The sequence below is a fragment of the Drosophila virilis genome, chromosome 2, assembly GCF_030788295.1.
Source record: "Drosophila virilis strain 15010-1051.87 chromosome 2, Dvir_AGI_RSII-ME, whole genome shotgun sequence".
Classification (NCBI taxonomy): Eukaryota; Metazoa; Arthropoda; class Insecta; order Diptera; family Drosophilidae; genus Drosophila; species Drosophila virilis.
This window is the reverse complement of record NC_091544.1, coordinates 8,674,622-8,696,635: the sequence shown is the minus strand read 5'-3', so window position 1 is coordinate 8,696,635 and position 22,014 is coordinate 8,674,622. Positions and strand designations below refer to the sequence as shown.

The following is a 22,014-nucleotide window of genomic DNA, read 5'->3' as shown; positions in this document are numbered from 1 at the left end:
ACACACAAACACATGTGTTGCATGTATTCTTGTGTTTCTGTATATATTTTTTATGCTCCAGGGCCTAGGCAAACTCACATATGTTGCCTCAAATTGCAAGCAGATGCATTTGTGCAGCGGGATTTTCTCTTTATAGTACTCGTCGAGTGTTGAAACTTTGTCAACACATGGTTCGGCTAGTGGAAAACTCAAATATGTGATATAAAAATCATTAAAAATTGTTAAATTTTGTACATAATTACAAGTAATCATGTAGGCGGAAAAACTAATATGAGCCAAATACAATTATTGATCGAAAACTAAAGTTAATGCCGTAAATTAAAAAGATTTAAATATTTTATTTCTGAGTAATATTATTTTACTATCTTCCCTTTTATTGTTCTTCGCAGGTATTATTGTGCAAACAAATTATTATTCAGGAATCAGAACGTTATAATTTTATATAACTAAGTTCAGGGATTGTTTATTTTTGTGTTTTTTTGTTCAACAATGTACATTTTACAAGCAGTTAGCGAGATTTATATATTTGTTAAGCTCTTCAACTTAGAGCTAGCCCCAAGTCTCAGCCACAGATCAATAGGTTTCAACTGGGGAGGTAAACAATAAACAACAAATGCAAAAAAAAAAGTAATTAACATGTGAAAATGATGCAAGCTGACAACGCTGTGTACACATGTATTATATATATGTCTGTATAGACGGACCTGGGGGCTTCTCGGCGGGAGGCTTCCGCTTAAAGAAATGAAGCCGATCAACAATCAACTGGACGCACACATTAAACACACATTAGACTGCATTTAATTTGTCAATATTAGCTCGTCTTCAGCACGACCCTTGTTTGATGGCTGGGAGAAATGGCCTGATCGGTTCTCAGGCCGCACTTTTCTTTTCTTTTAGCCATTGGAAAGTGAGGCAAGCAACATGACAGCAATAGCTCTGCACGACACACGACAGATAGACAGCCAGACCGACATGCAGACAGACGGGGCAGACCGGGCAGATCGGGCAGACGGGCAGCCACACAGCATGTCTGGCTAAATGCCTGGGTCTCTATGTTGACCTTTTCACAGCTGGAATCATCTTTCACATTACTGTACAGTTCTGCCTATGCTCTAAGACTGGTCTGCTCTGCTCTGCTCTGCTGCTAGTCTTGCCCCTCCGCCGCTCCATTTGCTGCTCCCCATACATTTGACGGCCCATTGCTCGTGCGCTTGTCAATTTCTGTCAGTTGCTTGTCAAAAAATTTGTTTGGCTGTTAAACTGCAGTGAAAATTTTAAACAAAAAAACAAAAACAAAAATAATAAAAACTACAAACACGATTTTCATGTACAAGTAAAGCGCAACCACTACACAAAATGATTGACGAACTGAGTGACTGATGAACGAAGCTGACTAATTCCATGTAGAAAATTGTATTGTAAAAATACCCTGCATAATTAACCTTTTGCCTGGTTATGCATATTTGCCATACCTCGATGTCTCGCCCCCCCCTCCCCCACTCACCTGTTCGCCCGCCCGCCTGTCGGCCTGCTTGCTTTTGTTTACAGCGTAATTTGTTTATGTGTGTTGTAGGTATAGATAAATATAAGTAAATGTGAAAATGCAAACAATCACAATACCGTGCTACGCAATCAACGTCAAATGCTGACTAATGTCCATCTACACCCAAACACACACACGCACACACACGCACACTATATAAGGGCCGTTCTGTCGGACACGTAGTATACAATATTTTAGGCATTCCCTATTTGCCGCGCAGCTATTTGCCAATTTGTCAATAACTGACACGTCTGTAGTGTAGGTAGTTGCCACAGTTCACATCGTGTGGCATGTTTACAACGATTGGGGCGGGGGGGTAGGGCGCGCATTGCGTGCCCTATGTGAAGGGCGCCGCGCGGGCGTCAGAATGGCGCCAATTTTGAATAACTGCTTGGAAATTAGCATTTTTAACGAGCTCCATTATGAAATTAAGCTTATTATTTATATACAACATATTCAACTGTCAAAAACCACAAATTTGTCGCTGCTTTTTATTAGACTAATTTGTTTTTATATTTATTTTCATTCAAATTTGTGATGGCCGTTTTTTGCGCCAGGTGAGCTAATCGCAAGGCGTTCAATTGCTGGCAATTTTCGGTCATAATTAAGTGCAATTAATTTTGCATAAAAGCGGAAATGGAAAATTGCTGTGCGCAGTGCGCGCTAAGAGCATTTCATTGATAATGGACCGATGGCTGGCCAGACGAAGAGTGAAGGGGGAGAGAGAGGGGGGGGGGGGGGGGGGGGGGGCTGGGGAGGGGACAAATATTTCTTAATGATAGACATTCACTTTTTATGGGCGCGCGAGGTGTGTGTCTTAATGGAGTGAAATTTTGTCGTAATTGAGCGCGACGAGCTCTGACTTTAGGTGCGCATTTGATGAATCTAAAGTGAATTTTGCCGCACTCTTTTTTTGTTATTATTATGATTTTTTTTTTTTTTTTTTTGGCAAGCAATCTTTTTGGTGCTTTTGATATGCTTCAGCGAACTTGGCTGTTTTAGCTGATGTTGCTGCCGTTGCTGCTGCTGCATTTGTTATGCAAATCAAGTGCCGCCATATGTATAAATATACATATATAAATATATATAGAGAGACATGCATATATACACCAAGAAACCAAAACGTCGTCAGAGCCAGTCCCCGGAGCCGGCCAGACCAGACCAGGCCAGAGCAGGCCAGGCTAGGCACAAAATTGAAATAAGTTAAAACTGCGAACTGGTTGTGTAGGCAGCACACGTACAAGGTCTTCAAATATGGCTCTTTTTTTCAGCTGTTGCTGCTGCTGCTGCTGCTGATGTTGTTGCTGTTGTTGTTGTTAGTCTTTTTCTAAACATTTTTTCTTCTATAGAGTAGTTTTAACCGTGTGTTGTATTTTAGACGCTATAATAGCATTAATTTACCATACGATTTCATATTTATGGCCATTGTACGCTGAAGTGCAATTCGGTTTTTTCTTCTATAAATTTTTTGTTGTTGTTGTTGTTTGTTTTTTATTTTCAATTTGTGCAGTTGCTTTTTTCCGCTGCCTCTGCCACTGTGTGGGTGGTTTGTTGACTTGTGCAGCACATTTTTGATTTTTAATTAAGTTTATTTGTCGTTAGAGCGTTGGCTTTTGTTGCTTTACGTTTTTCTAGTTTCCTTCTCAATAATTGATTGATTTTTCTCCAAAAGCTCTTTTTAATTGAATTTTAGTTTTCGTACGCTCGACTTGCTATTAGAATGTGTGAATCAGCTTGCGTGATAATTCGCGACTTACGAAATATATATACATTTACCCAAGTATATAGATATAGATAAGTTTAAACACGTTCCCATCCAATTGCCCTATGTCATGCCTATCTCTGCCTGATTGGATGATTAATGCACGGCGCTGGCGCCTTCATAAAATTTTATTGCCTGATCTATCTCTATCGATAAGGCATGCCAAGATTTTGCTTTCAAAAATTGTAATTAGCTGAGCTATCGCTGTCGATCACAAATATTTATATATTTTTAATTATGTACATAATATTTTTTTCTTCTGCTCAGATTGTGCCAACAATTTGATTGACTTATCTGAAAAAAATATAATTTTTGCTTAGATTGACAGATAAGCCAGGAATTTTCATTACATGATAATGTGTTCTATCGCTCTTAGCAAATAAATTTAATACAAATTTTTATTATTAATTTATTTATTAACTGAATGAATCGTTTATTTCCTTAGATTTCTTTGCATATGTTTATTAAATATAAATTATTTTGTTGTTCTTTACAGGTACGTGCTACCGATTATTCCTAAGTATAATTCCTACAAAATTGTCCGAATCGTAAGTAAAGTTCTACAAAATAAGCAGAAATATTATTTCCTTGGCGCATGCACAACAACACATGTCGTCGCTATTATGTTTTTGTTTTGGCTTGAAGTAAAAATATATATAGCTAAAAAAAAAAAATAAATACAAATCAAAGTAAGAAGTTTAAAAAATTTCCTAAACGTGCATTTTGTAGAAAAGTGCTATCAACAGCACTGGCCGAATGCGAATAGCGCCATATGACAACTCGAATTGACCGACAGAAGCAATTCGACTGTCTGCCAATGTGCAATATGCAAACGGAGGCGCAATTTTACAATTCTTGGCTAGTCAATGCGGATGATCATGTTGATGATGTTGTACTTGGATGACGTAATTGCCAAGCTGCCCCAAATGTATTGTATAGCTTAATTAGCATAGTGTCTGTTGACACTAGAAGCGCCGAGTCAAGGGATTCGCACTCGATATATGCATATGCATTGTGTGCTTTATGTGCTTGGACTTTATCAGCTGCAGTGTGAATTAGTCATCGGTTGAGTCAAAAAAAGAAAAAGAGAAATAAAAACAGCTGAAAGAGCCGCACAGTTGGCTTTTACTTTGATGTTTTGCACGTTTTATTGTTGGTGCATTTCCTTTTAGCCAGCAGTTCCTGTGGTGGCCAGCTCAAAAATCCATTAGGCATGTTAAGTACATTTTAGCAGGCAGTCAATATACAAACAGTCAACTTCCCAACTGACTCCCTCGCCGACTGACTGCCATTTTGGGGCTGTTGTCTGTGGTCGGCAGCTCAGTTGCTCAGTTCTCAGTTCTCAGTTCTCAGTTCTTGGCAATATGTGCCGCTGCATGAATGGAAGCAATGAATGAGTTCATCGGCGTCAGCATTTGCCATTTTTGCCGGCTGTGTTTTGTTTAACCAAATAATAAAACATGCGGCCAGTCTTGTGGTTTGCGTCTGCGGACTGCGTGGGGTGTCCAACTGTCAAGTTAGTCATCGCCAGCAACACACATCAACATCATCATCATCGCCATCATCAGCAGCACGATTGGGTCTTACGAGGAAACGCAGCGCTTGCAGAGTTGATTGCACTTTGTCAGCGCTGAATTGATAAGCCCACTGTTTAGTTTCTTCGGCGCACAGCAGCCCAGGCCCAGACAGAGACGCACGGACAGCCAGTCAATGGAGATAAGAGAAGCTCACTCAGTTCGTCTGCTAGCAGAAAAACATTTTCAATTTGATTTATTGCATGTAAATTTATGGAAATTTACTGCGGCCCAAGTATGCTGCACCGTAAACAGAACCGAATCGAGCTGAGCCGAGCTAAGCTGAGCTGTGGCTGAGCTAAGCTGAACCATGCTCATGGCTTGATAAAGTGTAATACAACCCAATAGTTTGTTATTTATATACATAAGTACTATCTCAATCTGTGTGTGTGTGTGTGTGTGTGTATGTTCGACCAATTGCTGCACATTCCAATTTTATTATATCATGTGCTCGCAACATTATCGCATATGGTGCGACTACATATTATCGCCTGAGTTTCGCCTGCCCCCAGCCCCCAGCTGCCAGCTCCCAGGTCGCAGCCCGTGTGCAATTCTAGTCTATGGACGGTATGTAAAAACAAGTTGTAGAACAAGTTTCCAGACGCCTTTTCGTTGCTGTGCACACACAATGTATCGAGTACTCGTAATATCTACATATACAGAAGACAAGTCTTAATTACCCAACATTTATTTGTATTTTTATTTAAAATTTTGGAATTTTTTCGTTTATTTTTGTTATGTTTTTTATTTGTATTTAGTGCGCCTGCGGCGCTAATGAACTCGCTGTCTTGTTAATAATTATTAAACTTTTTGGTTTGTTGCTCGTTCGTTGTTGTTGTTGTTGTTATTGTTGTTTTTCGTGGCTGCTGTGGCTGCTTTTAACGCGTTCAACTGGCTTTTGAATTGATTTCGGCAATTAAAGGCCTCTAAATGAAATTGAAAACGCTGAAAGCTACTCGCGAGTGCGCAAAAAAAAGTTTCAAGTTATTATAAATATTTTTGTGAGACACTCGACAGCGCTTTGATTGATGGGCGTTCAAGCAGCGTCAGCAATTGTTATACAAAATTATTATAAAAGAGAAAAAAAGAAAATTGGAAATGGCATTTCTTGGTCAAGAGTTACGCTGTAATGAGGTATAGGTTTATCTTTCTTATTAGTCTACATTTCAATTAAAATCAAATTTCTGCACTTTTTAAATAATAATTATTTAACTTTAATATTTTGTAACTTATTCGAAAATTAAACTTACAGGATGAATAAGCAAATCATATTATTAGTTGTAAAAATGTATAAACCCTATCAGTCAGTCGTATAGGGTATTCAAATAACTTTAATACTATCTATAAACCTTTCTGTTTCTTCTTGTGGTTTTTGGCAGCACACGTGCGTGGCTTAAAGACTCTCTGGGCTCTCTTATCACTGACCAAGCTTCATTCATTAGGGGCTGATAAACAGTTTCCAGTTCTTTTTTTTTTTACTTTTGTGTCGATTATCTACAAAACACATACGAGTATGTGTGTTGGTTTTCTCATAGATAGCGAGAGTTTCATTTCGGTGTTATTTTTTTTCTATATATTTTTTCTCCGTGTTTCTGTTTTTATATTTTATTATATCGCTTTGATAAAAGTTGGCGTTATGTATATGCGACTTAATTAGTTTGCTAGTGGCTACGTGGGCAGCGCGGTCGCCTCGACCGGATCTCTTGGCTATCATCGACAACGACTTGTGTGAGAGTCGAAAAAAAAAATTAATTAGAGACGCCGTAGCACTGATAAGCAAATAAACAAATAAAAACAAATAAATTTACGTGTGCATAAATATATTCCAAACTGATTTGGAAGCTGCCGCAAGTAGCTGAGCCATGCGCCAGGTAGAACTTTCTTCTGATTAGCTTATGAGCGTGGACATGCAAGTGGGTCGCCAAAAATGGAAAAGCCAACCCGATTTCATATTTAAGTAATACGGCTTGCTAGACAGTCAACACATTAGAAAAATTAGACGATGTCGCCAGAAATTAGCTTTCGTTTTTTGTATACAATTTGTATGTTATTTGTGCGCCAGCCATCCAAACTTGTAGTCTCTGTAGTCTCCACATGTGCGTCAGCCTTGAACAATTGCCAAAATTTGGCAGGCTGTTTTTCTTGTTATAGAAATTTTATAGTATGTAGTCTAGAGCGTCTAATACTACGCCTTCCACTGGCGCGCTGTTGATTTTTAGCAATCAAAATTTAGATATATTCATCATCGCATACGTGTGCATATAGTCTTGCAGGGCGGACATTTAGTTAGGAGCGTCGTAAAAAATTATATATGAAGTCCGAAAGGCTACAAACGTCGCCACTTATAAATACCATAATAAATTGGTTAAGGTCGAATTGGACATAAATCTATGAGGCAACAAAAACGGCCGAAAAAAATACGTATGAATTTTGTGGTTATAGCAACGGAGCCCGAAGATACCAATATAGAATACAATATCTATGATGGTGCTTTAACGAATGTTTTTCTTTCGTGTTTTCCATATATTTTATGAATGTAATCAACAGTTTATTGAGGCTTTAAGCGTACGCGCAATGTTAACGCACATATGGATGGCTAGATTAAGGTCCGCCAGTGACGTCAGACTGGGTCCGTAGTTGTTGCTGTTGCTTACAACGCCCGGCCATAAATTATGTAGAGTTTTATTTATAAGAAATATGATTTACAGCACAAGTGCACAGGGCGACTATGTAAATATATTTGCATGCCGACAAGTCAATCACCACATGACGCTGATTAATTTAATCGCTGACTGCGACTGCCGCCGCTGGCGCTGTCCAAGAAGCCAAATGGTTGGAAAAAAAAAGATTGTACATACATTATTTGCGCTGCCTCATTATAGAATTTATAATTAAATGCAATTTTTTTTTTTAACAACTTCAACTATAGCTGCGAGGAGCACTGACCAGCGCACAGCTAAGCGAAGCGATTGAATACTGCACACACACAGACTAACACAGCGCGTCCGTCAAATAACCGCAATTGTAATTATTTTACAAAATGCGCTCGATACGCTCTGTTTGAAATAAACAACGAAAACAAATGATTAGATGCGAAAGCCATGTTGTTGTTGTTGTGCGGGGCCTTATAGAAATGGCTAAATAACAAGCCACACATGCATATGTATAGTTTGTTGTGTGTGTGTGTGCGTGTGTGTGTGCGTGTGACTGTGTGGACATTGTAACAAACGCGTTTGCTGATAGACGACGCACTGGCCGCCTGAGTGACCATTACAAATGTTCACTTAGCCGGGGCATAGATATGACCACTAAACCAAACCGTCGCGACTCCTAAAAGAAAGATACTCTACTCAGCGGAAATTCCGCATCGTCTGCCGTTTGCCATTTTTTTTTGGTGTCGTTGTTGATTATTTCTACAAAAGCCACTAATGGATTTTGATATGCACAACACAGCAGCTCTCACACACACAGACACACACTTACACACAGCAACTCACACACTCGTAAGCAGGCATATTTCTATTAAGATGATGCGCCTTGGCCAATGGCCACTCTCCAGTGGCAGCCACTCGCCGCTTTAAGTTGCTACTTTTTATGCCTGCCGCGTGGCAAGCGGCTTGCGGCATGCGGCATGCCAGATAAAGTTCTTGCGCTTTTCGTGAAAGTGCAATCGTTAGAATGCGCACTCTTGCTGCGGATTGAGTGAGGGGTGCGAGGGGTCTGCAGAGTGAGTGGTACATTGGCCCGTTTAATTATCAAAGACATTTTTCTCAACGGCCATCATTTTGGGCTTGGTCAGCGCGCTGATAGTGCGCCACAGAGGAGTGGCAATGTCTGTGTGGCAGTGGTCGTGGCTGGGTCCGGTTCGATGTATTTAAGGCGAGGTCAAGCCAACGGCAGCAGCATTAGCTGATGAGCCCGACCGCATGCCGGACGCCCTGTCAAAGAGTGATCTAATGTGCGATCCAGGAAGCGGTCTGCCAGTCGCCAGTTGTTTGCCAAAATAACAAACGGCAAATAGATGCAGCTTGACGAGGAGCAGGCCAGCAGTAAACAAAGCCAGCGGCTGAACTTGCCAGCTATGGGTTAAACATTAGATGCCAGGCATAAACAGCAATATGGCAGGCACAAAGGGCTGCCAGGGCAGGGCAGGGCAGGGCGTGGGTGCGGTACGCGAGGCAGCGTAACCAACGCTAAACTAATGGCAGCCGCGCTAGCGTAGCACGGTTCAATGAATTACTTCATTAGTGCAGGCGTGTTCCGTGTGGCATGCGTTGGTCGACGACGTCGTCGTCGTCGCGGCCATGTATCTCAAAGATACACGCCAACCAGCCAGGCAGCTACCCAGCCAAGCGTCTGCCTGGCTGTCAGACAGCGGCGCTGCCGCTGCCGCCACCGTTGACTTTGCGACGTTGCAACATTGCGAGTGGCAAGTTCTGTTCTTGCGCCTGGCCAGGGCTCACTCACAAGTTGCTCGCGTCAACTGTGCGTGGAAATTAGCTGCTGTTGCCGACTCCTGTCCTGTTGCGGCCCGTTGGGACGTAGGACTTCTCCAGTCTATCAGCCTTAATTGCGGAAGTTATGAGCATGGAATTTTAATTATTTCACTCGACTGGCTGCTGTCGCGCCGAGCCGTTGATGCTCTTGCATTGTTAGCTCGTTTACAGTTAGTCGGTGTCAGAGAATGTTTTTTTTTTATTTTGACTCTCGGCAAACATCCGCCGCGAACCTTTTTGTGGCAAGCAGCTGTAGCTGCGGCCCCGACTGTTTGCATTCTTCATTTGTGCGGCGGCGGCGACGGCGGCGGCGGTGTCGGTGGCGGCATCGTCTGCTCGTGTGGCTTAGAAAGTGTCAAGTCAAATGATTGCATTGCAGCTGTACCCAATTTTCTCCATATTTAGTTCTAGACATTTCACCAAACGTGACACTTTCAAACGCTTTCAAATGTCGGACGGCCATGACGATTTCCCAAATAGCTCGCCTGCAGCTTGTAGCTTAACCCAACAGCAGCGCCAGCAGCAGCGGCACTCTGATCCAGCCATGCGGCTGCCTAGTTCTTTGACTTTCTGTGCCAAGCTAATTTGTTATAAGTGCGCGTTGTTTACTTAGTTGTTGTATGTGTCGCAGCAGCAGCAGCAGCAGCAACAGCAGTCAGAGCAACAGCAACAGCAAGCTGCGTTGGAGTTGCCTTCTAAAGGCCAAGTGGCTGCTCCGCTGCACAGTCACCCGTCAATTCTTCACTCCGTCAGTCTGGCAGTAAACTTCCTTGCTTGTTTTCAAATGCAGGCAAACAAAAGCATCAACACAAAACTGGCTAAGAGAAGCCACTGCCCAGCTGATGGCGATGTTGATGTCGATGCTGCTGCTGTGGCTGCTGCGACGGCTGCTGCGACTGCCTTCTGAGATGGATGGAGACGTCGTTTAAGATTAAGACGACTTCTTTTTACAGCTGCGACGACTGCAACGTTTTTGTATTTGCAGCTTGTTGCTGTAGTTGTATTTGTAGTTGTTGCTGCATTAGTGTGCGTGTTGCTGCTGCTGCTGCTCCGGCTGCTGAGGTGAGTGATGATGATGAATGTGTTACAACGAAGGTTAACGACTTTCAGCTTTATAAACAACAACGCCAAAGCAGTCGGGGGCAACAACAATGCAGTTGGCAACAGCTGATCATGCAGACGCTTTTCTACAATTGTGTTGTATTTGCAGCATACTGAATATGCCTTAAGAATCATATGCGTGGCAGCTAATTAAGCCACCAACTGGCTAATAATAAATGCAGTCAAATGGTTTCGATGCAATTTAAATAAATGCGACAGGCAAACGAACTGCTGGTTAACCAGTTTGGCGCTTGACCAAAAAGGCGCATTTTAAATTTCAATTTGTTGAAGAGTCAACGTGTTGTCAATGCTTGCAACTCTTGCTGTTGCCTGAAAGTTCTTGCAACTCGCTCTCTCTCTCCCCCTCTCTCTCTCTCTCTCTCTCTCTCTGAATCGCGCCTAACAACTAAATTACACTTGTCTGCATGTTAACAATTTACTCATACACTCACACACACACAAATACACTCTCAGATGCGAGCAATAAATGTAGAAGTGATATCCAACCAAACGAGCAACACTCAACTGCAGTCAGTTAGTCACTTTGGCCAGTCAGTTTGTCTGTTGGCATTGGCTTGGGCCAAGATTGCAATGGGGTTAGCAGCGCAATCTGCTCAAATATAGATAGCTAGTTAGACGCCTGGCACAAACCAACAAACAAACAAACAAACAAACCAAGCGCAGTCAGCCGCTGCCTCTGCCAACTGGCAACATGTGTAGCCATGTTGCAACAGCAACAACTGCAACAGCAGCGGCAGCAGCAGTAACAACAACCGGCCTGCTGCTGCTGCTGCTGCTGCTTGACTATTCTAATTGCGCACAAGCTTAGCAGCTTTTAGTTACTTTGTAGACTTTTAGCTGCCATCAAACTGGCGTTGCTCTTGGCCAGTTTACGGCTTTTGCATACAGATGCAAACAGATTTGTATATATGTATAGCAGCTGCAGATAGATTTACACATGTATAGATACTGCGGACAGCTGTGGCTCATTTATGCAATTGACTAAAACTCAGACGCTGCGGTGCCACAGCGGCTGTTGTTGTTGTTGTTGTAACTATAAATTGCCCGCCAAAGTGTTGCCCAATAAACGTTCTATTGAATTTTGCAACACCTTGTCTAAAAAAGGCTAACTGACTAACTGTTCTGTCAAAATGTTGCGCCTGCCCACGTTGTTTTGGTCCAGGCAAACACAACAAAAAGCGGCAACAAGAACAACAACATATCTATAGTCCCTGCATTGCATGTGGCATGAAATTCAGTTGAAAATAATGACACACCCGTTTCAATTTATAGTTGGTGTGCGTCGCACACACACACACACACACACACACACACGAGATACACATCTCTGGCGCTCATACATAGATTTTTCACTTGAAAACAAAATGAAAATTACTGAACTGTAACCATATGTGGCGGCCGTGGCCGCCCGGCTGGCTTCATGCTGCTTTATGGCTATGTCAACTGTATACCCTGCCTTAGAGCTGAGTTGCCCGAGCTGTGTATGAAGTATGTAACTATACACGGCGCTCATTAGAAGGTCTTTGCAGAGATCTTGATGTCGAGTCATAAAAAAAAAAAAAAACAAACAATTAATTATGCTATAAAAAGCGCAAAAGCCACTGTTAATGAATTTGTGCAAATATATAATTGAAAATATTTGTTAAGGTATTTTTGTAATGCATCTTTAATGTTTTTCGAAATGGTTTTCAATGCCCATTTGCTGTCTTTTTAGCGTTTTAGTGTTTATAGTTTTCCTATTGGTTTTTCATGCCCCACTTTGGATTTAAAGCATTTGCCAAACGACCGCCCACAATTTATTTGCTTTGGCGATGTTAAAAAGGTCAATTACAACTTATTGCCGGCTTTTCAAAAACCCATCAAATGCGCGACGTTTGCCGTTACGCTCTCTTGGCTGCCACAGCTGCTATGGGTCTAGTTTGGTCTGATCGGGCCTGTGGACCATGTCCTATGATCGTACAATTTTGATTAGCAGCAAACGACAGGCGACGTCAACAATTTAATTGCACATTTGCATTAGAGTGGAAAGCAGAAATGCAGTCCAGACCTGGGCCTGTCATCGGGAGGGGGCCGAGACCAGAGCTACTGCTGGCAGCTCCTGGCAAGCGGTTTCCATTACAATTGCCAGGCGCAGGCCAGGTTTGATTTCTTAATTGTCGCTAAATGCGGGACTGCCAAACATTGTTTTGAAATGATGTCGTCGCCGTCGCCGTCGCCGTCGTCGTCGTCGTCGTCTGGGGCCGCATTATCGTCGATCATTTTGTTTGCAATGAGTTTTTGTGGTTGTTGTTGCTGCTGGGCACACGAAATGAATGTTTGAGCATATACACAGCTGTAAAGGAATTGTCGAACGACGATCATGGTGGTAATTTCAGCAACCACGGGCATAGAAATGAAAATGGGCACGGGAATGGAAATGGGATCGGCAACGGCAACGGGAACGGGAACGGGTGCCGCATGCGCAATTGTCATACCAGTTGCCAGTTGGTGGTGCGGCAGTTGCTGTCATTGTTGTTGTTGCTGTTGCTGTTTCTGTTGCTGTTTCTGTTGCTGCTGCTGGTTGGGGTCGTATTTTAATTGCTTCAATTTTAATTTATTTTTATTTATCTGCCTTTCTGCGGCTCTTGAGCACTTGAGCTAAGCATTTTTGGCATGCTTAGTTGAAATGTTATCGGTCTTTATATATATATTCCCGTCAACCCTCATACGATATGGTCTCTGTCTGCATGTAATTGAGGTACCTGCATAAGTTGCGCTAGGCCACGCAACAATAGTGGAGAAGGAAAACATGATATCGCACTGTGTCAAGGGTCAGTTTTTGTGGTGCTGATAGATGTATCGCATGCAGCAAAAGTTTTCCATTTCAGACCCATAAACTATGCTTTAATTATGCGCGCATTCATTTATTTCGTTTCGTGGTTAAGCCTTAGTTCGCACCCACTCTACTCAATGAATAAGTTTCGAATACTTTCACTACTTAAAACACTAAAATAACTTATATTTGGTAATTTTTGGCTCACTTAATTTACATTTAAATATAATTTTCGATTTGGCTTTTAATATTTCGGGGCCTGCCGACAGTTTCTAATCTCTTTTGGCTGCCCGTTGACATCAAAACGCAGTTTTCAAAAGCAGTTTTTTAATCGCCAAACTGTCAGATAAACTTTACATTTTATTTGACAAGCACGCTTGGCATACACAAAAAGCCAGAAACTCTCAAGCAAAATGCGTACAACAAATTTCTTTTCGATAACGTGCACAAATACAACACGAATGCCAGTGGCTGCGACTGCGACTGTGACTGTGACTTGAAAGCGCAACGCGGCGTATACGCAATGTGACAAGTCGCTCTCATGGCACATTAGTTGAAATTATGACAATTTTCCTAATACAATAATTCAAATTTATTTTTGTATGGCGGACAGCTATTGGCTCGTTATTATTAATTCAATTTGCTTTCGATTATCAGCAGCTAAGCCATAGATTTTGATTTTTCTATTGGTGCTCTTTCAAATGCTAATGCGCATTTTAGAGAGGCTAATCTATGTGATTTGTGGCTGGCACTGGACTTTTGTTTATTATTGTAATTATAATAATTTTTATGCAAAAATTTCAAAAGGTTACTTGCGCAAGCGTATCAGGCTTGTACCCTTTAACAAACGGAGAAAACGGGTATATAAATCGTTGATTTAAAAAAAAAAAAAATTTAAGTTTTTAAATCAAAATTATAAATTAAATTAAAGTGCAGAAACACATAAGTTATATATGTTAATATACATATATATATTTCTTTTAGCTTGTTCTACCTGCCTTTTGGGGCTTGGCATGCGTCTGGGCCATAACTTTAATTGCGTTGCCTTAGACAGGAAATGGCGCGCTGAATTCAACGCAAAAAAAAAAAAACAAGAAAATAACACAAATCTGGGACTTAGAATGTAAGATCATTTTGGTCGGCGGATATAAAGTGCTATAATTCATGTGGCGGCAACAACAATTTGATATCAAAGAGTTGTGTTGCCTGCAGATCGCATAAATTATGAATACCGTCGATTGCAGCCAATGGGAGAGTTGTGTGGAGTGTGTTTTTTTTTTTTGTTTTTTGGTAAAGGTGTTAGAATCTTTCGGTGTTTCGGTTTTTTGTTTTTGGCTTTTATAAATTTATGGCGCCCTAAACAGACCGATATGCTCGGTGCCATTAGTGATTTATTGTGGGACAACAATCGATTGTGCACCCAAACCTTTGTATGTCCCTCTCTCCCTGTCCACCACCCTGTAGCTATCTATCTCTGTTCTCAGAGAGTTTAGCTATATCTTGACATTGAAAACAAAAGCCAAGTGCCGTTGAAAATGGGTTGGCTGTTGTTTGTTCGTTGATGTTGCTGATGTTGTTGTTGCCACATTGTTGACTGGCCAAGCGTGTGAATTTTGTTTTCGTTGCAACTTTCAAAGTAAAAAGAGACGCTGCAAATTAAGTCAAGGCTGTAGAATAACATTACTCATAAAGTCAAGCAGCTATATTGAATTTCATATCGTGGCGAGTGCATTAAATTTCATTTGGAAATGCGCACCAAATGTGGGTGAATGTTTGCTTGAACACGATATCAAGGCATCGACTTGCCAAATACATACTCCAAATCGGCAGCAAGGCAGCTTTCAATATGTCCCAAAATTATTCCGAATTAAAGCAAGTCCGATAGTAGAAATTTCTATAGAAATTTCGCATGAATACAATTTCATTGATAAGCCGTAGCACACACATAGATATACATATACATAAACACACACATGCTTCCATATGCCAAACAAAGGATGGCTGAAAATGTTTATCTGACGCCAATTGCGATAAGATAAACAGCACTTGAACAAGCTACATATATTAAAACAAATACTGAATAACAATCCATTTTATAGAAAATGTACTGCCAACTTCACTTTTATTCACATTTTGCTATGTTGCCAGAGTTCTTAACATTAAGATTGTCTGAATTGAATCTGGGGATCTTTAAAAAAATCCATTTCTGTTCGAGTCAGCTCAAACTCATTATTCACACAAACTGAATTACAGTCGGACTCCTCCGCAGCAAATGCATTATACTCATTCTCCTCAAGCTGGGTGGTCCAAGCCCTGACTACTTCCAGCGCCAACAGATATGTTTCCATTTCAAAAAGTAGTTCATTACTATTCAATGCAATTGCTTGAATCAGCTTATATTTCAGGTGTTCCAAATTTAGCTTATTTAGCAGTATTCTTACTATGCCCACAGGGCTTAAACCCACTGGCAATTGTCCCTCTTTTCGTCTGTATAGGAGTCGCGGGCTGAACTGCACCTTGGCTACACCTTCGGGTACAGCGAAAGCTGATTCGCTTCCATCAAAGTTTGGGTAAATCAGCGTAAGTAATAGTATTACTTTTAAAGTTCTCATTTAAAATCTAGGCTTCTGTACACAGAGACGTCTGAAAACCGACTAGAGTCTAGAAGCTGCTGATAAGTGTGGCGCCAAAGCTTGCATTGTCAGATAGCCTCTTGACCTTGTAAAAGCTCGCCTGTTGTTTTGTAGTGAGTGTTCTGATTTTTACGAGCATTCCTTTTGTTCCTCAAATATAATTAAACATTCCTGAAATATAATTGAAGAGTTATTAGAATTGTTACTACAAAAATGTCTTTTTTTTTTTAATTACCGTCTAAGAGTTCTGCAAGTTGTTGCTGCAAACCAAAAAGTCATCTTTATAAATATATATTTGAAATTTATTAGAGATCAAAAAACAAGTTTTTTTTTTTTTGCCAATTAAGACTGACTTCTTTCTGTGCTGTGATAATAAATATATTAACAATTTGCCTTGGAAATTTAATAAGCTTTGTCTTTGCATATAGTCTGACATTTGTTTAATATCTTTGTCCCTGTATGTCTCTTTCTCTATCTCTCTCTTTCGCTCTCTCTGTCATCTTATTCAAAAATATTTTGATCATAATAAAATTAATAGAAGGTACAATAACAATAATGGAGTCTTATACGTTTTTTGGATGCCTTTATTATTATTATTGCTTATTTGCCTTTCTGATAATTTGTTATTGCTTGCAGCAATAAGAAAGTTGCAGCATCGCACAAAGAAACGCAAACATCGATTTGCTAGTCAACAGTGCTTGACTATAAGATACCCTACACATAGATCTCAGATACACCAACATCTACAAATACGAACTTGGTTTCGCAAAAAACTTTTAAATTAGTTATCAGGTTTCAATTGCTGTATACTGTATAAACAGACTGCTGTGCATATATAGATAACTTGACAATTTTTTGGGTATATACCCTATATAAGTAGTGTAAAATGTAACTATAAAGCTAGAAAATATTTCACATACAATGTTGTGTTGTTGCTTTCAGTATAAACAAACTAAGAAGCTTCCAGCTGTGCGCGCTGATTGCCATACGACACGATGCGTTTTCAAATACGTATAACTTGCAACAGAGTTGTTGTTGTTGGTGTTGTTGTTGCCGCCTGCTCCCTTGGCGTCGCTGCTGTTGCAAGGCCTAAACGAAAATAGCAAAGATTGTAAACATTTTTTTTTCTGGGGGCATACACAAGCAAAGGCGGGTCATCTGAAAAACATTGCATTAACAATTAACAATTAATTTTGATTGTTGCTTTTGTTGGTTTCATTACAGATTCGAAGCGTTTCTTTCATGGATTAAGGAGCATTTCATTTTTACTGCGTGCGACCAGTTGTGTATAGTTTTTGTGTTTCATCTAATTTCTCTGCTGTTGTGCATAGTGCGCCTTGGGCGCATGTCAATCATACGCAACGTGGTACGTTGTACAAAGCCAATCAATTGAACTAAAGGTGAGTTGGCACTTACTTTGAAATGAAACACATACATTTTCGAACATGATTGTATGCAATGCAAAACGCTTGGAAAAGTGAAATAGAAAATCGACAAGAGAGCATTTCATTTTTTTGTAAATTGTTCTTCTTGTTGTAGCTATAAAATGTTCATTGGCATTTTTAACGACATTGAACCTTGAACTGTGCCGGCAATCATTCACACCATGCTACAAATCAGCCATATGCTATGCTAAAAAATTGATAAGCCACATGAGAACTCGAATATGTACTTGAGTGAGAAGTCCCCCTCCTGTCTCTCTTGGTTACTCTCTCTCTCTCTCTCTCTAACTCTAGCTTAGTCTCTCTTTCTCTCTCTATGTCTCTCTACGTATCTCTGTCGTTCTTAACTAAACAATTTTATCTGAGCTGTTGCTTTTTTGGCTTCGCTCAACTGCTGTCAATTTGGCTAAAAATAAATTATTACTGCATATAGTATATACAATATGATATCATGCCGCTTCGTTTTTGCCAATTAAAAAAACCAGAAAATATCTGTGATTGCTGTTGTTGTTTTCTGTAAATTATGAGCTGCGATAATCACACTACGTGGCACTTTTCAGAATTGTTTGCCAGCTTTGAGTTTGGTCTAGTAATTAGCTGGTTGAACGTCGCATGCGTAGCTCAAATTTCAAAACTACATGCACTTTGCACAGATACTAAGCCGTAGCTGGAGCTAAAGCTGGAGCTGGAGCTGGAGCTGGTCGTGCAGGCATCGGCTGGGTGTGAAAAGATTTATGTGCCTGGCAAGCATCTTGCTGCCGTCGGTGTTGTTGCAGTTATCAATGCGTTGGCCCCACAGCAGCCAACAGGCAACAGCCGCAGCAGGCACAACAGCCACTGCCTCCCATCCCGAGCACTTGCACATCCCAAGGCAGCTTTGGTTTTAACAGCAACTGCATTGGCAGCCATTCACCCGAACGATTCCAGTTTGCGGCCTCTGCTGTTGGTGGCATCTTGAGACATTTCATTGTATGGCCTTTTATTTATGGTCTGCTCAGCTTTTTATAACTCTTCGATTTATATTGATTTGTAAAGCACATAAAAAGGCCATCGCTTTTATATGCAGTTGACCTTGTCCCTGGCTCTGGCCAGGATCAACTGCCTGCTGCTTGTTGTTGCATTATTGTTTATTTTATATTGTTTTTGTCGCCATGTAAATGGTCATAGTTACAAAACACCGAAGGTCAGCATCCAAAGCTTAAACAAAAACTATGCAAAATCCAGCAGCCGTCAGTTTGCGGTCCGAAAACAGCGCGACGCGTCGGCTCACATTACCAAGCGCGTCAACAACAAGTGCAACGTGGCATTGTTGTTGCTGTTGTTTTTGCTGTTGCTTGTTTATGTCTGCAACACGTCAAAACCGACGGCTTGGCCCGTCCAGGTGCAGCCCATGCCCAGCCGGGTGACATAACTCGAACTCAGATGGCGAGAGTTGTGCATATGTGCATTTTTGCATACCCTAAGTTAGAGTATTATACTTTTAACATGGGGTTTGCTATGCGGATAAGTCAATATCTTGAGTGCGTATCAAGGTCTTGCAGCCTGAGCCAGCTGTGGATCCATGAACAATTTGTTACGAGTATTATATTGTTATTTTTGGGCAGGGTATATGCCGCTTAATATTGCATATTTGAGCTGTTTGCTTCGTGGCATGCCACCTACAAGTAACCCAAATGACAGGCCTGGACATGCCACAGATAACTTCATGGCCCAAAACGGAGAGCAAAACACTTGTGCATGCAAATATTTTACAAATTTTTGTTGCTGGCAGAATTTGTTAGAAAATTGGCAACAGCGAAAAGCAACAGCAACGAAAAACTGCGCACATGACAATGTGTAAATTTATGACAGTGTTTATTATTGTTGTTGGCGTTGTCGTTGCTGCATGTTGCATAAGTTTGCTTTTTGCCTGGCTTTTATGCGCACCGCAAATAGCAAAATATTTGCTTTATTAATTAGGCAACGCTGCAATTGCATGCAATGTTTATTGATAATATTTGTTTATGCCATGAATATTTCAATAATATTTGGCAATGCAGCTTTTAAGCTCGCTTCATGATTAAAACTTATGCACTTAGCCAGATGTCAACAAAGCGGGTAAACAATTTGAAAGACAAAGAGATCACAAGCAACACGTGTGGACTGCATATATGATTAATGGAAAAGATGCGGAAGCCGATCAACTGTCTGATGCATCGGGGTACGGGGACGTGCAGTATGATAAGTTTGTTTTGTTATGGTTATAAATTATTGTTTGCTCGATTGCGATTTCGATGGAGATTGCGTAAATGCCTGCGGCAAAAGGCCAATAACCGTTTAAAGAGAACTGGTTCCGGTACCAGGAAATGGCTAACTAGTTCATCGATTGAACGATTGCGAAAGCTGCTTCCAAGAACCAAAAACAACTTGTAAAATCTATCAGCAAATTCAATTTCAATTAAAATGCCCGTGTTGTGCATATGTACATGTAAGTGTGTTTGTATATCTGTGTGTGTGGGTGGAATTAGCTCACATATGTGCATACAGATATGGGTCAGAGTTAGTTATTAGCGGTTCAGTTAATGCCATGACCATGCACTTTCCGTAGATTTTTCATTGAAAATTTAGGCAAAGGCCGCACTGTTTGCTGATTAAAGGCGCTTTGCCTTAATGCCGAGGCTTTCACCGGCATGTGGGTCACCTTTCGCCGGCAAGAATTCCCATTCTGGCAACGGCACCACCACACCACACAGATCTAAGAAAACGCGCTGCTCCTAATGAACTTGTTCTCGTAGCCAATGGGTAGCAAAGTTTCCCAACTTGTTTTGTGTTGTAGGTATTTGACCCTCAGCCAAAGATTTTTGTTGTTTTTAGTTATGTAAATTTCGGTCGACACCGAAATTCTTTTTTAATTAGCTCAATTCGGGCTTTTTTTTTGCTGTGAAGCGCAATCAATTCAAATTTAAATACATTAATCAATTCCCACAACAAACATTTGTTTTATTTTTTGCTTTTGATACGAGTTAGATCGCGAAAAAACCAAACAAAAATGAATAGAAAACAGCGACAATTTAATTATAACAACAAACAGCAGCAGCAGCAGCATCAGCGACGGCTACACGAGTGTATCTGAAATTGATATCGTGACTTTGTGTAATTTGTAATTTACGATGAGATCACTTCCTCCAACAGTGTATCCGCTTGGACTCGGCCAGCCAATCGCTTGTCTCATTCTCCCATTTCTATTTTCCTTCTGTCCCATGAGCATGCCCCAAAACATACGTCAATTCGTCGCCAAGACGCAACAGAGCGGAGCGCCGGGCAGAGCTATCGGTATCTAGCTCTATGCCTGTGTGACAAGATAAGCCGCAAAGTCGTCGGCTTTGTGGCAGCTATGGCAGAAACCCCATAGCCAGATCCAGAGTCCAAGCTGCAGATCTCTGCAGTGCAATGTTTCAGTTTCTGTTTCTGTTTCTGTTTCTGTTTTTGGCTTGTGCCTGTTTCCAGTGCTGTTGCCGTCACTTGGCTGCTGCTGACTGACAACAGCGTCCTGCGCATCAGCGTCTTTGTATCTGGGCATCAATGGCAAACGGCGCAAAAAGTTCAAGTGGCCCGAGACAACGAAAAATTTGCATTCGTACTCGCATTCACAGTCGCAATCGCATTCAAAAGCCATTGCCATTGGCATAGGAATCGGCTGGAGCCGTTGAGTCCATAAGTCCATGGCTCTCGGATGTTGGCTTTAGGCTGTTGCTTGGCGTGCTTTGTCTTGTGCCGGGCTTTTTAAATCGCATAAATTAGATTTGGCATTCGGTTTTTGTAGCTCACTAATAAATTCAGAATGCGCAATTGAAATGAAAGCAGCAGGCGCATAAAATGTAAATCAAATGATTTTCTTCTGATTGGCCATGCATTTAAATCTCAGCTCCGTTTTTGCTCAGTCCGCTTGCAAGCGGATCTCCGATTGCATTCGCAATCAAACAAATTATGTGGGGGGGGCACTCTCATGTGACCAATTATTGCATGTGAGTAAAGATTGAAGCCAAATGCTAATGGAAAAGATGAGGCAATGCTGAAAACCTTGTAGAGTAGAACATATGCAAAGTGATCTTAGAAAATTGTGTTACCTACTTACTAAAAATACAAATTGAACTTATGCTTCTATTATGTAATGAAAAATTGTAAATTATTAAAATAATTATCTATTTAATCAGATACCTTTATTACACATATACTATTATATCTAGTAAGTACTAACGAGTGAAATATTTAATATATTATTTTACTTATAATTATATGGATTTTGTTTTAAATAGAATATATTATACCGAGCTGTTTCACTAGAATATAACTTTTCGTCTCGCACTACTTTATACATTCTCATTTTCATTCCTAACGTATATATCTAAACTCAAGCTATGATCAAGATTCAAGGCAATTTCAATCTGAAGCTGACCCATTTGCGCTTGAATTTAAGTTTGAAATTTGCCCAGTCCTTGACCTTAGCATTAATTGTGATAGCCTTAGTCACGTCCGCCTTTTATGGCTACCGCTCTTAAAATCTATTATTATATTGTTAAAGTGAGCTCATTAAGTTGTAACAAGCGCTACGCGGCAGTCTTTTATCTTAGTTTCAGCTCAGTTTTTGTTT

The 22,014-nt window shown here is 40.7% G+C and overlaps 1 protein-coding gene across 2 annotated transcripts in view; it reads left to right on the top strand.

Annotated features, from left to right (window-relative positions):
* cv-c (crossveinless c) overlaps window positions 1-22,014 on the top strand; it is a 93,153-nt gene that overhangs the window by 4,755 nt on the left and 66,384 nt on the right. Inside the window, exons 2-3 of one of the 2 annotated variants that reach the window (XM_032438894.2) lie at window positions 3,802-3,853; window positions 17,167-17,342. The gene's annotated coding sequence lies outside the window, so the exon portion shown is untranslated. The remainder of the gene's footprint in view (window positions 1-3,801; window positions 3,854-17,166; window positions 17,343-22,014) is intronic. The other variant, XM_015172200.3, reaches the window with a different exon arrangement.